Below are 15,576 nucleotides of genomic sequence, written 5' to 3' on the forward strand. Positions count from 1 at the left end.
TTGGAGAGACGTGATCCGAAGTATACAGAGGCTTCTTGGACAGACATGTCATGTCTGGTTCAGAAACAGAACACCTAAGAGCTAGGCTTTAGGATTTCTTTGTTATCTTGCTGTAGCTACTTAACTGGAGTCCCTTTCTCCCATTGATAAAATCAGAATAATCACAGCACCTAAGCATCCATAAGCTTGCCTCGACTAAGAAGATGGGTGTGAACTAACCCCATGGCACATAGATCAAGGTTAGGCAGTCAAGAGATGGGGAAACCACCCCACTGCTTCTCAGTTGGTGTTACTTGGACAATAAATGAATTAGGCAAGGTTTAACATTTGCATAGCTAGATAAAGATTTGTTGTGGTTTAACGGTCCTTTTCCTTTCTCAGACATACTCCTTCAATCAAATAATATTAACGATGGTGATAATGGTGGTGACAATGCGGAATCTACAGTGTTTTCTCTTCTGACCTACCACAACCCAGCAAGGGCTACTGTTAGTAGAATGGCCCGCTGGCCTGCTGGCATGATACAGCTGGGAGACTCACTCCCTTGCCTCCTCTCTCGCCTTACCCTCGGGAGTGATGCTGTAGGGGAGAGGAACATCTGTCCACATTTTCTCCCTCTAGTTAGCCAGCTGCCCCCATAGCTGAGCAATGGCCTGCAGCAATGGACCACAACATTATGTCTCCCCGGGGTCTCTGGCATGGGAAGACCAGGACTGAGTGGACGGCGAATGCTCAAGGGCCCTGCTGGGTGGCTGCTGGCCAGAGTGGCCCATCTGTGAGGCTGGCCAGGAGGCAGGGCATAGGACGATGATTTCTTTGTTGAAAAAACAAAACAAAACTTCTGAGTGTGGACTGATGGTATGGGTGGCAGCGAGTGGGATCCTCCTTTGCTGGTGGTTGTACTGTTCGATGTTGTCAGGGAATCCTCAGAGATCTGGTCTTAGGGCTTGGGGAGATAGCTCAGCCCAGCAGTTTGTCTTGTAAACATGAAGATCTAAGTTTGATCCCCTAAATCCACATGAGGAAACTGCTCATGATGGTGCACACCTGTGATTCCAGTCAAGACAGGTGGGTCCCTGGAGCTCACTGGCCAGCCAGTCCAATCAATGAACCTCAAATCTCAGTGAGAAACCCCACTTCAGAAAGCAAGGTGGACAGCATCCAATGAGCCACACCCTCAGTTGTCTTCTGACTTCATATGTAGCCCTACGCTTGTGTAGGGACGGACACACACACACACACACACACATATGAGTTGAGGCTGGTTCTTTTGCAGAAGTGTTGTGTCTCCACAGAACTCAGGAGTTTCATGCATCATTTAGGGAGATTTCTCTTCAGTGTTTGGGTCCCTGGTTCTGACCTTCATCTCTGCCTTTTCTGTACCACATCTAGTCTCTGCCTCCAATTCCAGATCTATCCACTGTTAGACAAGGAAACGTCACTGCTCCCGTGTGTGTGTGTGTGTACACAATTTCTGAAACAATGCACAATTATATTTCTAGTCAGATAGAAACAATCTAACACAGTCTCGCTTGCCCTCTCACCACCCTCCACCTCCTTCTCTCCTCCAAAGCCTCCTGGTTGAGAGGTTGCTGCTGCCCACAGTTGGATACGCAGATCTATTCCACAGCCATCGAGAGCTACGAGGATGCACATACAAGCTTGTCTGACTTTTGTGAGCCTTGTGTCTTGCTCAGTTTTTACTTTCACCAGCTTGCTATTTGCATGCTTTAGAGAACTGCCGTTCCTTTAGGCGTACGCTGAAGTGAAACCCTCCTCCACCCACACACTCCCCGCTCTCTCCATTCAGAAACAACCACTCTCAAGTCTCTTAGCTGATTCGTTTGGCAGTTTCCTGTCTCCAGATGCATTTCCTTTATTATGACATTTCAGTTATAAACCACCTCACCCCCCGCCCTGCCCCCATCTCTTGTCTCTCTTGTAACGTGGGTTTTTCCATGTCCCCCAGGCTAGCGTTGAACTGGACTCAAACAATCCTATTGCCTTCGTTTCCTGAGTATTACGGGTACCCACCACCCAGGTCACCATCAGATCTATAGACTCTCCCCTCCCCCACTACCACACAGAAAATAAGAATTTGGCTCCTTGCAAACCCACGGGTGTTTGTTTCCACAATGTTGTAACTACTTGTAAGTCTACTTTTCCTATCCTAATGTGAAGTTAATAGTTACCTTAATTGTTTATTTTCCTGTTATTATCAATAAAGCAACCTCAAGTACATTCACAACTGCAAGCAGTTTCTCTCAATTTGTTCCAGCACATTATTTATTTAGTCTGTATCTGCTATGGACTGAATGTTTGTGCCCACCTGTGAAGTGGGGGTACTGAAATCCTAAACCCCCGGAAGTTGTGCAAGGAAGAGAAGGCTTTGGGATCTGATTAGAGTCTAAGAACAGGACCCTCAGGAACGCAATTAGTGACCTTACTTCTTGTAAGTTCTTTGAGAATCATATAGATGCATGAATGTAATTTGATCCTATCCAGGCCTCATGTCCCATCTCTTTCTGGGCCTCTTACCCTTACATCTCCCTCTCAAGTCAATTTAACATCTCTCCTTCATAATCCCCAAGTCTGATTAGAACTGTGTGTATGCCCCTGGGTGCAGCACCGTCCAAGGGGCGTGAACAGTCTGTCAGGGGCCGCGGCCTTGAAGGAAACTGACTCCCTCTCCCAGCAGCTCTCAACTGCTAAAAAAACTCCTCAGCTAGGAGTAGGGCCTCGTGTGGCCCTACCTCAGTCATGTCAGAATGGCGAGCTGGCTTGATCTGGTGCCTCTATTTAACCCCTGAAGCTTTCTTGCCCTGTTTCTATTCCATGAAAGATACAGGGGGCGGGAAATGCAGCCTGCAGTCTGGAAGAGGCCCCTCACCAGAACCCAGCCATGTCTACCCTCTGAGTTTAGGCTTCTAACCTCTAAAACTGAGAACTAAAATTCTGTTGTTCAGAACCCTGTCACTCCCTCCAGAATATTCCTGCTATTGTCTAAATGAACTAAAATAGGTTCATCACTTCAGTGAGTTTGGAAATGGCTCTGGGGGCAGAGGAGCTCTCTCGGCTGGCTAAGAACTTGCTTTGCAAGTGTAAAGACCTGAATTTTTGAACCCATGTACAAAGAAATTATCAGTGGTGCTGGTTTATAACTCCAGGTGGCTCCCTAGAGCTCGCCGGCCAGCTAATCTAGTTGAATCGCCGTGTTCCTGGCCAAATGAAAGATTCTATCTCCACAAACAAGGTGGACAACACTTGAGGAATGACGTTGGAGGTTGACTTCTGACTTCCACATGTACATCCCCTCCCTGACCACCCCATCCTACAACATTCCCTCTCACGTGTCTCTCTAGACTAGAACCTTTTGACACACTCCTGCCAGGACTGGCGGGTCTCTGACCTGTGCACCAAGCTTATTTACCCTCCCCCGCCTCATTTTGGTCAAGCCACGAATGATTTGGAAAAACTCCAGCCGAAAGTAAACACAAGTTACTCTGATTGGTTTGGGTCTTTTCTTTCCCTGTCATCCTGGGCGTGCCCTTTGCTTCTTTTACATGCAACCCCATGTAACCCCATGCTGTGTGAAGCCCCTGCCTCTATGTTATTTGATTTGCTTATTGCCTGAGAGCGTATGTACTACAGATGTCTTGAAAGAAGGTCCACAGAGGGATGGAGAACACTTGCTGCTCCTGTAGAGGTCCTGGGTCTGGTTCCCTGTGCTCTTGACTTCAGTTCCAAGGGAGCCAGAAACCTCTTCTACCTTCTACAGGCACTGGGAATCACACGGTGTACATGCATACATATATACATGTAGAAAAAAAACAAAGCATATAAAATAAAAACAAATATTTTTATAAAAAAGGAAGGCTCTGTAGTATGAAGGCATTCACTAATTTATTAAAGCTCATTGAACATATACCGGAAATTCTAGGAATAAAGTCTGCTGTCCTTGTTCCGGGTGTCTGAAAGACACGGCAACCTCAAATCTCTGCCTTTGAGGATCTTCTAGTCCAGTAGAGAATGTCTGATAATAAAAATAAATATAATTAATGAGAAAGTTTCGTGGCATATTAGATAAGGAAAAATCTCATAGGAAAAAAAAAACCAAATTGATAAGGAAAAGAAGTGAGATTGGCCTGCCCCTAACTGTGGGGCTTTGGAGCAAGAGTCAGGTTGCTCCTGACAACACCCTTGACTTACTTTGTGTCTAGAACTTCCTCTGTACAAATTTAGAGCAATGTGGATAACTTCATATTGCAAGGGAAGAGTTTCAGCTCCCACTTGCAACCGCTGTGAATATTCAACTTTTGAATTTGTGTGGATCTTGCAATCAAAAACTGAAGTTCAAAGAGAAGCAAGGAAATGGATGCACGGTACACTAAAAGGCATTATTTTCTTCTGCAAAAATCTATTGCATCCATGCTATGGGAGAGAAAGGATTTGACAAGTTAATTAATTTGCCTCAAGTGTTTCTGCCGCTCAAATCCTGCCTGCACTCTCAAACAGCGTCCCTTCCTGAAGTTGGCAGGGACTCAACCCAGAGAGCTTCCAGGCATTCAGACACAGTTGCCTTGTATTTCAAGGTCATGGGAAGGGAGATAGAGAGATGTATTCTCCTGGGCCAAAATGGTATCCCTGCTGAGAGAGGGCATGTATAGAGACAATGATAGGCCAGCTTATAAGGGGCAAACCCATTCAGACATTCTTCCATAGACTGTGATTGTAGAAAACCTAAGACCCCACTTAGAGGCCTCCTGTCTGGATCTGAGGAGGAAACCAGGAACACTAGGGTGGTTCAGGGAAGGTGGCATGGGAGGAAAGACAAGGTGTGGGAATATTTTATATAAATGAGATGATTAGTACAAAGTCCCAAGGCACGTTCAGGGCTCTGTTGTAAACTGGTGATTGACCAATGACTGGGCTTGGCAAGGTGGAGGTCACAGGTGCCCTTAAGCAGAACAGTTTTAGAAGATCCAGGATCTTATAGGAATATTCAGGATGAGTTAAGTGCAGGAAAACAGAGGAAGCTGACCCAAACGGCAAGATCTTTGTAACTAAAAGGAGGAAAACGAGATGGTAACCACAGACGCCAAACTTGCTGGCTTATTTATCTATCTGTCTATCTATCTATCTATCTATCTATCTATCTATCTATCTATCTATCTATCTATTTATTTATTTTGACAAAGATTTGAAAAGGGTTTGAATGCTAACTAGAAAATCAGACCTTGGGTTTTGAAAATTTTTTCTCTAAATTTTTTTTTTCATGATTACTTTGTGGTTTTTGTTCTTTCCTTGTGAAATTCTAGTTTAATTAGAAAGTTTTATTACTTTCCTAATTTCCTTATTTTTTTCTCTTATCTTTTCTATCTATTTGCACTTTTTGCTCTGATTATCTATCTCACAGCATTTTTTTTTCTTCTATGGAGACTCAACCCTTTTTCTCTGGTTTCCTTTCTTGTGACATCCTGTTCTTGTTTCATTGGTTCAACTTATTTCTCTGAGGATTTTAATGGCAACTTAAAATGGATGCTTGTTCTTTTAAAGTACTTTGGTCTGAGTTTCTTTCCTTGGTGTTTCTGTTTGTTTGTTATTTGGTTTGCTTTTTTATCCCTGTCACTCATGGTAAATCTTCCCTTAAGTAGCCAGTGAGTTTGAGCTGTCTGTTCACATCTGAGATGGGGTACTTCAGACTTAAGACTAGGGCTCCTCTCGAGTTAGTGACATCTGTCTGGGCTGTCACAGTGGGTCCCTGTTGTACATTCTCTGAGCCTTTTCGTCTCTGCTTTGCTTGGCAAGTGAGGGCCTGGCTGCCAGCTTCCTGGGAATCCTGGGGCTGGGGAGGACAGCAGAGGTCAGCTCTCAACAGTCTGCTATAAATTTTTATTTAATCTTTGGGCCTTCGCTCTGATGCTCTTACCTTCAATGTGTCTTTTTTATTCTTCCCATAGAATAATTTTCCCGTTTATAGAGAAGGGTCTGATTTACGGGCGCTGGAGTACAAAAGAGATTCTGCTTTTTGAAGACGAACTGCCGGCCGACCAGCCTCCTCCTTTAGCCATCTTCCTTTTCCTCTTCAAAACATTGCTTACTCTGCTGTTCTCCACAGCCCCCCATCCCCCCGGGGATCTGAAGTGTAAGCTGAGTTGTTTCATGGCTTTCCCCAGGGCTGTTTATGTGAGCTCTGCCAGCTGCATAGTCAGGTGCTCTTTGTCCCCCTGCCCTCCTGCTTTTGGTGTTTTATCACAGTGTTCTCTCCAGTGCTTAGGGGTCGGAGCCATTCCTGGGCTGGGGTGATAGCTCAGAGGATAAAGCAGCTGCCACCCAAGCATAAAGTCTGGAGTTCAGATCCCCAACACACATACAAATGCTGGGGGCTGCGGGCTGGGTGGCAGCCCACCTGTAACCCCAGCAACCGGGATGTGGAGACAAGGGCTTTCCCCAGAGCAAGTTGACAGCTGGGTTGGCAGACTTGACAAACTCTGGGTTCATCAAGACACTCTCCCTTAGCCAACACAGCAGGAAATGGTTAAGGGAAACTCCTGATGTCAGGTTTGGGCCTCTACATATCCCTACACACAGACACACACACAGACACACACACACACTCACACACACATACCATATACATATCACATACACACACACACACACACACACACACACACACACACACACCTCACCACAGAGAGAGATAAAGAATATTGGATATTTTAGGGTAAAGATAAATGATAACCAAATACAGTGTCTGAATCTTGATTAGATTTGGACTGGGCTGGAAGCAAGTAGCCTTAAAGAAAGTGTTTGGGTCAATTAGGAATTTAACAACAGTCAGTATGTTAAACAGCGTGCAACATCAATTCTAAATCCCTTGGGCATGATCACGGTGGTGTTACATATGGGAACCATCTTATTCTTAGAAGGAAAATGATGAAAATGCAGGGATGAAGTGTCATGATATCTGCACCTTACTTGCTAATCATTAAGAAATGATAGGTGAAAACCACAGAGTCAATCAGAGCAAGAGAGAGAGCACAATCGGTTGCAAAATTTGGCCAAATATTAGTTCTGATAAATTCAGTTCAAATGTTTGGTACCTGATATTAGTTTGTGCTGCAATTTTTCAATAAATTTCAATTTTTCAAAATAAAAACATGGAGCAAATACAAACATCAAAGCTGGTTACATCCTGGTAAATGTGTCAGAATCAGATTGTAAATATATTTTGACATGGCTAGTATGGATTGCCTTGCAAATTCCCCTGCTATAAACAGCTGAATGGCTCACGTTCACGACAAAGAGTGATATAACTGAATGATGTTAGAAATAATATGTTTGAGCATTAAGAAAAAGTGCAGAATTTTAGTTGGGCATGGTGGTGCATGCCTTTAATGCCAGCACTCTGGAGGCTGGTGGCTATCAGTGAGTTTGAGATCAGCCATAGCACATAATGAGACTTTGTATCCAAACGGTGCACAATTTTAATCAAGAAAATATTATTTTTCATAGTTCTGATATCTTTATATCTCTGATTTCATTTTTTAAAAAGTTTATCATTTGGGTTCTCATTTAGGACACAGGATTTGTCATGGACCTTTGTCCTCTCGTGGATTCTAGTTTTATTTTAGGTTTTGAAAACAGGCTTATCTGGGAATGATTCTCTCTCTCTCTCTCTCTCTCTCTCTCTCTCTCTCTTTCTCTTTCTCTGTGTGTATGTGTGTGCGCACAGGTGAAAGTGTGCTGTGAGGGTGTGTGTGGGGTTTCTGTGTGTGTGGTGGGTCTGTGTGTGGTGTGTGTACAATATGTGTGAGTGTGGGTTGGAGGTGGTATTGTGGTGTGTGTGTGGTGTATATGTGTGGTACGTGTATATGTGTGTGAGTGTGGGGTGTGTGTCTGGTGTGTGTAGGGTGTGTGTGTGTGGTGTGTGTGTGTGGTGTGTGGTATATGTGTATGAGTGCATGTGTAGTGTGAGTGTGTGGTGTATGTGTGTGAGTGTATTGTAGTGTGTGTTTGAGTGTGGGGTATGTGGGTGTGTATGTGTTGTGTGTGGGTGTAGTATGTGTGTGTAGTCTGTGGGTTTGTGTACGTGATGTGTGTGTGGTATGTGTGTGAGTTTGTGTGTGTGTGTGTGTGTGTGTATACCAGGGATGTCTTTTCACAGCATCTCATTACCTGAATTTGCACCATCATTTCTCTCTGTTAGGCTTCATCTGTCTGCCTGTGTCTGTCAAGAAGAGAGGAGATGATGCTGGGGCCTCTCCCAAGTCACACCAGGAGTCCCATGACAGCTTCTCATGCCGCTGTTGGTGAAGCTAAACTTGAAGACTTAGACATGTAGTTCCTTTTAAAGGTAGCTTGTTGTCTTTTCGCCCCAGAAGAGAGCTGGAGGTGAGGGAGGGGTGACACTTTGGAGCGTGTGGATATCCTGTTCTCCAGCAATCTTCATCCCAATGATTTTAGCATCTGCTGGTGATCCTTGCCCAAGGCAATTATCATATCCTAATTCTATCATTTTCTGTCCTTATTAGACGGCTTTCTCTAGGAATGAAGAATTTTCTTCTCTCAGTACCCCCCTCCTTTTCTCCCTCTGAGCATCACTATGATTTTATGGATTTTTTTGTTCAATATTATAGCTCATTACCTTCAGTAGTAATTTTGATGCTCAAATTGTCCAACGTTTTTCTAATTAGAGCCCTTTCAAACTGACTCCTTTGTCTTTTGGCTACATCCCTTTCCTGTCTTTGAGTCGCCTTTTCTTTCCAGCAAAGAAAGTATTCTAAGTTTGCTAGGCGCTTCCTCGGTCTCAGATCTGGACTCGGCCAGTTCTTTAGGGAGTCCTCCCGGTGAGGACTGGTAATTACAAGCTGTGCCCTGGCCATTGAGTTTGACTATGTCACCTTTTGTGCAAGGGAGAGGAAACCATGCTTCACGGGTGGACGTGAGCCTGCTCAGTTTGCAAAAAGAACCCAGAAGAGACTAAATGAGAAAGCCATGGAGATGGTTATTGTTGGGTTGTGAGTGGGAACAGAAAGGAGGGACAGCGGACACGAAGCTTCTGTGTGACACCATTTAACGTTTGTGTGTCCGGACCCGTTCTCCTCCGTGAGAAACCCGTTCCCCAAAGCCCCCCTCTATCTGCTCATTTTCCTATTTCCTAAATACGTTTTTTCCACTTTGTGCCAACGCTCCCTCTACACTGCCAGCTAATGGAAGTGTGAGGTTTCTTTGCTTTCCTTTGTTTGTAAGACTCTTCACACGCGCACCTCACGGTGTACGATGCTGGATGCTGTGTGTTCGGAGGCCACACGCCCTGTGTGGGTACGCCTGTTACCGATTTGGTGCACGTTGGGTTCATCTGTTTTTTTCTTGTGTCAGCATTTTTGCCTTTTCGTTTCCTGGTTGTAACTGGAGTTTTGAATCCGTGAAAGCTGACAAAGCTCGACAGTCAAAGCCCTGTAAGGGCCAGAGGGGTCTCACGCCTCTCCCCACTTCTCCCGCTCCCTCGTACCCACTCTAGAATACGACTGCTTTCCTGGTTCTCCTTTATCTTTCCACATTGGTTGTTTTTGCAAAACCAAGCCATTTTTTCTTACCCAAAAATAACATTCTGCCGTCTACACACGATATGAAAGTAGAGGGTAAGAATACTGGGGATGGAAAGATTTAAGTGGCGGAAGTAGAATGACGTGGGAGAAAACAGGGGCATGATTAATTAAAACTGAAGGCATATGGAAAGTTTTATGAAAGTCCATGACGATAAGTCAATTTAAAAATAAAGGAATTTGAGCCAAAGTCCCTGTGTGTATGGATGGATATGTTGTTCCCACAAAGCCACAGCTTAATAAATGAAAATCCCAAGGTTAGAGCCCTCAAAACAATACTTGACCCTTGCCCCGAATCTGATGGTAAGATCCTATTGCTTCAAACACCCTTTGGGTGTAGAATGTATAGAAATGATACTGGGAGTGACCTGTAATGTCTCTCCTGTGGACTAGCTTTTGTAGCTCCGGAAGGTACTACGCAGGCCGGGGGATGGGGATGGGGGTGGGTGGGGGCTGGGGGCGGTGTCACCACTGGTTCCGCTCATCAGCGGACCATGCATGCTACAGTGTGAACCTGGCAGATGGTGCGATAGTGGTGTAAACGTTATGGACCAACCATGATTGTGGTGGGTGGCAGGGAACGCACAGAAACATGACTGGTTAAAGGGCTGAGAATGAGCAACTGTTGAGGCTGTCTAGATTCCCATTAGTGTTCTGTTAACTGTAGGGACTCAGGTGGCCTCAGCTCTAGCTGAGTACTATTGGCAGTTAACAGCTACTTGGGGGATGAACAATCATTTTCCTTGGGGTGGGGGGAGTGAAGCCATGGAGAAGTTGCTTATGATTCAATAAATAGCCCTGCACTCATTAAAAGCCCCAATTAAACTCAGGGTTATAAAGAATCAAGCAAGCATGAAAGCAGGAAGGAGGCATGGGAAAGAGAAGGATTCCAGAAGGAATGAGAGGAAAATAAGAGAGGGGAATGTCGATGGTTGTGGTCATGCCTTTGCGTCCAGCTAGACAGGTGTGAGAGGCAGGTGGATCCCTGTGAGTTCAAGGCTAGTTTGGTCTACAGAACAAGTTTCAGGACAGCCAGGCTACACAGAGAGACCCTGTCTCAAAACAAACAAAAAAGAGAGGGGGTAAACGGAGTTGAATATGTCAAAATATGTTATACTCACGTATTAAATTGTCAATAATAAATAAAATTATTAAAAAATAAAATCTCTGTTTATCATCTAAAAAATCTAGTATATATACAATGTAATTCTAGTTTGAAAAAAAATCACCTTAGGATCCATGAATCAGGGGATCCTATACTCTGATTTTTTTCCCCCTCTCTCCCTTTGTGTTTCTGGAAGAAAGGGGAAAATATCCAATTTAAATATGACCAGAGTTTTCTCTTCCCCTTAATAAGGACTTCTCTCAAGGAATATTTTGCCACTCCTAAGTTGGGTATGGTACATTTAACTCAGCCCCTTACTCGCCCAACTGTCTCATCCAACACTGCAGCAGAAGTAGCTGAGAGGAACTTGGGGTGATCACACCCAGCCCCTTTGCCTCTGGAGTCCAGACTCAATAAGAGACTGAAATTAAAAGGTGGCAGACAAGTTCAAATCCCCACACATGTCATTATTACATAGCCTTGGCTTTTGGGTTACAACAGGGAATGCAAGACAAAGTACTGTCTAGGAAATTGTCTCCCATGCCGATGACCAGTGCTGCAGGCACTAAGATCAACAATCAATAAGTGGGACCTTGTGAAACTGAAAAGCTTTTGTAAGGCAAAGGACACCATCAATAGGACAAACAGCAGTCTATAGATGGAGAAAAAAAAAACTTCACAACCCCACATCCAAAAAAGGGCTAATATCCAAAATCATATAAAGAACTCAAGAAACTAGACATCAACAAACCAAATAATCCAATTAAAAATTGGGTACAGATCTAAATAGAGAATTCTCAACAGAGGAATCTCAGATGGTGGAGAAATACTTTTTAAATGTTCAACATTCTTAGCCATCTGGGAAATACAAATCAAAACTACTTTGAGATTCCGTATTACACCTGTCAGAATGGCTAAGATCAAGAACACAAGTGACAGCTCATGATGGTGAGGATGTGGAGCCAGGGAAATGCTCCTCCATCGATGGTGGGAGTGAAAACTCATACAACCACTTTAGAAATCCATATGGCAGTTCCTCAGAAAACTGGGAATTGATCTACCTCAAGATCCAGCTCTAACCTCTCTTGGACATATACCAAAAGGACACTCCATCCTATCACAAGGACATTTGCTCAACTATGTTCATATCAGCTCTACTTATAAGAACTGTAAACAAAACAACCTTGATGTCCCTCATCCAAAGAATGGATAAAGAAAATGTGGTACATTTATACAATGGAATATTAATCAGTTGTTAAAACAATGACATCGTGAAATGTTCAGGCAAATGAATGAAATAGAAAAAAAAAATCATCCTTAGTGAGATAACTCAAATCCAGAAAAACGTGTTATATACTTACTTAAAAGTAGAAATTAGCTGTTAAGTAAAGGATAATCATGCTATAATCTATAGACCCAGAGAGGCTAAGTTAGAAGGGGGGCTCAAAGGTGAATGTGTGAATCTCTCTGAAAGGGAAATAGAATAGATTCTGTGGGTGGAGTGTGAGCTAGTAGGGATGGGAACAGGAGGGATCAGCCAGAGGTGGGGGGGAAAGATGGAGGGAAAGAGTACTTGGAGAGATGATGTGGAATGGGGGTGGTATTTGAGGGAGGGCAATGTGGAAACCTAGTGCAGTGGAAACTGCCTGGAATCTGCCAGAGTGACCCTAATGAAGACTCCTAGTAATGGGAACATGGAGCCTGAACCAGCCATCTTCTGTAACCAGGCAAGGCTTCCAACAGTGGTTCTAGGACACCAACCCAGCCCCAAAATCTTCAAACTGTCCTGTCTGCAAGATTTGCTGGGATAATGGTGGCTCAGAACTTGTAGAAGTAGCCAATCAAGGACTAGTCAAACTTGAAGCCCATGCCAGGAGAGGGAGCCCACAGTTGATGCTGCCTAAATGACCAGGAACCAGAGACTGAACTGCCTACAAATCCAGGATAGAACCAAACAAGGCTGGAAGAAATTCAATGAAATGATTATTAATAATACTATGCTATATTCATAGATCAGTGCTAGCCCAGTTGTCATCAGAGAGGCTTTACCCAGCAACTGAAGGAAACAGATGCAGAGATTCACAGCTGAATACTAGACAGAAACAGAGGAATGATGTAAGGAGGTCCTTCTGTTTATGTGTTGCTTTTATTGGTTAATGAATAAAGAAACTGCCTTAGCCTTTTGATAGGGCAGAACTTAGGTAGGCGTTGAAAACAGAACTGAATGCTGGGAGGAAGAAGAACAGAGTAAGAGAAGCCATGGATCCTCCACCTGAGATGGACACCGGTTAGAATCTCTGGTAAGCCACTGCCACGTGGCAATATAAAGATTAATGGATCTAATATATATACTAATATATAAGAGTTAATCAATAAGAAGTTAGAGCTAATGGCCAAGCAGTGTTTTAATTAATAGTTTCTGTGTGGTTATTTCAGGTGTAAGCTAGCCGGGCAGTTGGGACAAACAAGCAGCCCCTCCATGCAACAGAAGAATCCTGCAGAAGAAGCAAAAGAAGGATTGTAGAAGCCAGAGGGTTTGAGAACACTATGAGCACAAGGCCCACAGAATCAACTAAGAAGAGCTCATAGAGAATCACAAAGCCTGAAGTGGCAATCACAAACTCTCTGTGGATTGGACCTAGGTCTTCTGCTTATCTGTTATGGTTATGTAGCTGAATGTTCTTTTGGGACTTCCAACAATGGTAGTGTCGGGGGGGGGGGTTATCTCTGACTCTTTCGCCTGCACTTGGGATCCTTTTCCTCCTACTTGGTTGCCTTGTTCAGCCTTGATAAAAAGGTTTGTTCCTAGTCTTATTATTACTTGCTATGCCATGTTTGGTTGATATCCTTGAAAAGCCTGATGCTTTTTGAAGGGAAACAAAGAGGAATGGATCTGGGGACAGAATGGAAGGGGATGGGGGACTAGGAAGAGTGGAGGGAGGGAAAACTGTAACTCAGTTGTAATATATAAGAGAATTTAATAAAACTAGATAAAGAGTTGCAGGCTTCAGACTTTGAGTGGCTCCAAGGAATCTCAAAGACAAGAGAGAACCAATTGCAAGAAGGCCCGTGGAACCTGAAGCCTAGGACAAACTACAAGCAATTGGTCATCCCCTGGATTGTCCTCCTAGCTGCCCAGTAGTCATGAGTTGATGTCATGACTTCTTCCCACAGTAGGCTTCGAACCCCATATTAGTCTGTCCTCTCCAATTTTCAGGATTGGGTTTTGCCCTGAAATTGATTTTTTATGGATCTAAGATATCTTGTTTTTGAGACATTTTTTGTCACTTGCTTTCTTGTGAGAGTGAGACCCAGGCCCCATGATCTCCACATGTCCGACTGGAGGTCAAGAGTTCATTTGCATTCTGAAGGTGAATCTTAAGATGAAATCCTAGAAGAGCATTTTGTTGCGCCAAGGGTGAAATGTGTTATTTTATTCCATGTTGCTGAACCCCTCTGCTGGGTTGTACTATTTTGCACTCTTACAAGCAATGTGTGAGAATGCTGTTCTAACAGAATGTTGTCAAGCTTTTGAATTTTTGGCAGTCTGATGGTGAGAATGGTTGTCTTAATTTAGCTTTATTTTGCATTCCTCTTATTATGAGTAAAATTAGACATTTTCTCATTTAAAAGACATTTGTAGAAATTTCCCTGTTGACTTTGTTTTTGCTCCATTCTCCACCTTTAAAAAAAAGGATTTTCTTGTTTTTCTTCACAACTGAAGATTCTTTTATATACATGGATTGTCCCTTTATACGTGAGATAGTTAGCATTTTTTCTAGTTTGTCATTTGTTTACTTATTTTTCTTTTTGTTATGGCTATGCAAAAATTTCTTATGCATATCTTTAATTTAGCTGGATTCTGAGTCATAGCTAGAAACGTTTTGTTATTTGCACGTTTTAAAGGAATTCTCTCTTGTTTTCTTTCAGTGTTCAGGTAGCTTAAATCTTGATCTTCAGTGCATTTGGTGTTCCACTGATTATTGTTTGTGGGTAGAGTATGTTTCTGTGTGTGTGCAAATACAGACATAGATGGATACATTCATTTACAAATGATTAGTTTTGCATTGTCATTTATTTTGAAAAATATCTATTTTTTTTTTACCCAAGTCATTTAAGATACAATTTTTCCATATATTAATTACTCAAATGCTTGTGGGTCTACGCTTTTGTTTTCTATGCCGTTGACTGAGGTTTCTGTCCCACCAGGTCCTGCAGTCATTCAATCCCAAAGAAAACACACAGAGGTCTACATTAATTATAAACTGATTGGCCTAGTACCTCAGGCTTCTTATTAACTCTTATAACTTATATTAGCCCATAATTCTTGTCTGTGTTAGCCACGTGGCTTGGTACCTTTTTTGGTGAGCATTTTGCTTGCTCTCTGTCTGGCTTTCTCTCTGTCTGGGTGACAACTGCAGACTGACTCTTTCTCTTCCCAACATTCTCCTGTTCTCATTGCCCTGCCTCTACTTCCTGCTTGACTTCTGGCCAATCAGCATTTTATTAAAATACAATTGACTGGGTACAGACCATTGCCCCACAGCACTATGACCTTTCCACTCCTGCTGTATTTCATAATATTTAGTAGTGATTCTTTGATATGTTTCATTTTTTGATATGTCTAGTCTGCCTTCATTTTGTTCACCTCTCTCTTTTTTTTGCCCTTAGTTTATTCTTAAATTTATATATTTGGGAGACACTTCTCTAATTCAAGAAAAGGAAACGAAGATATTTCGTTGGAATCATATTCAGTGTACACTAACCCTGGGACAACCAACATTTTTAAAGCATAGAGTCCTTGAATTTAAATTAGTTTTCTGTTGCTGCTGTTACAAATGGCCACAGATGTAGTATTTT

This window comes from Myodes glareolus, chromosome 4 (assembly GCF_982192425.1).
Source record: "Myodes glareolus chromosome 4, mMyoGla1.1, whole genome shotgun sequence".
NCBI classification, from domain to species: Eukaryota; Metazoa; Chordata; class Mammalia; order Rodentia; family Cricetidae; genus Myodes; species Myodes glareolus.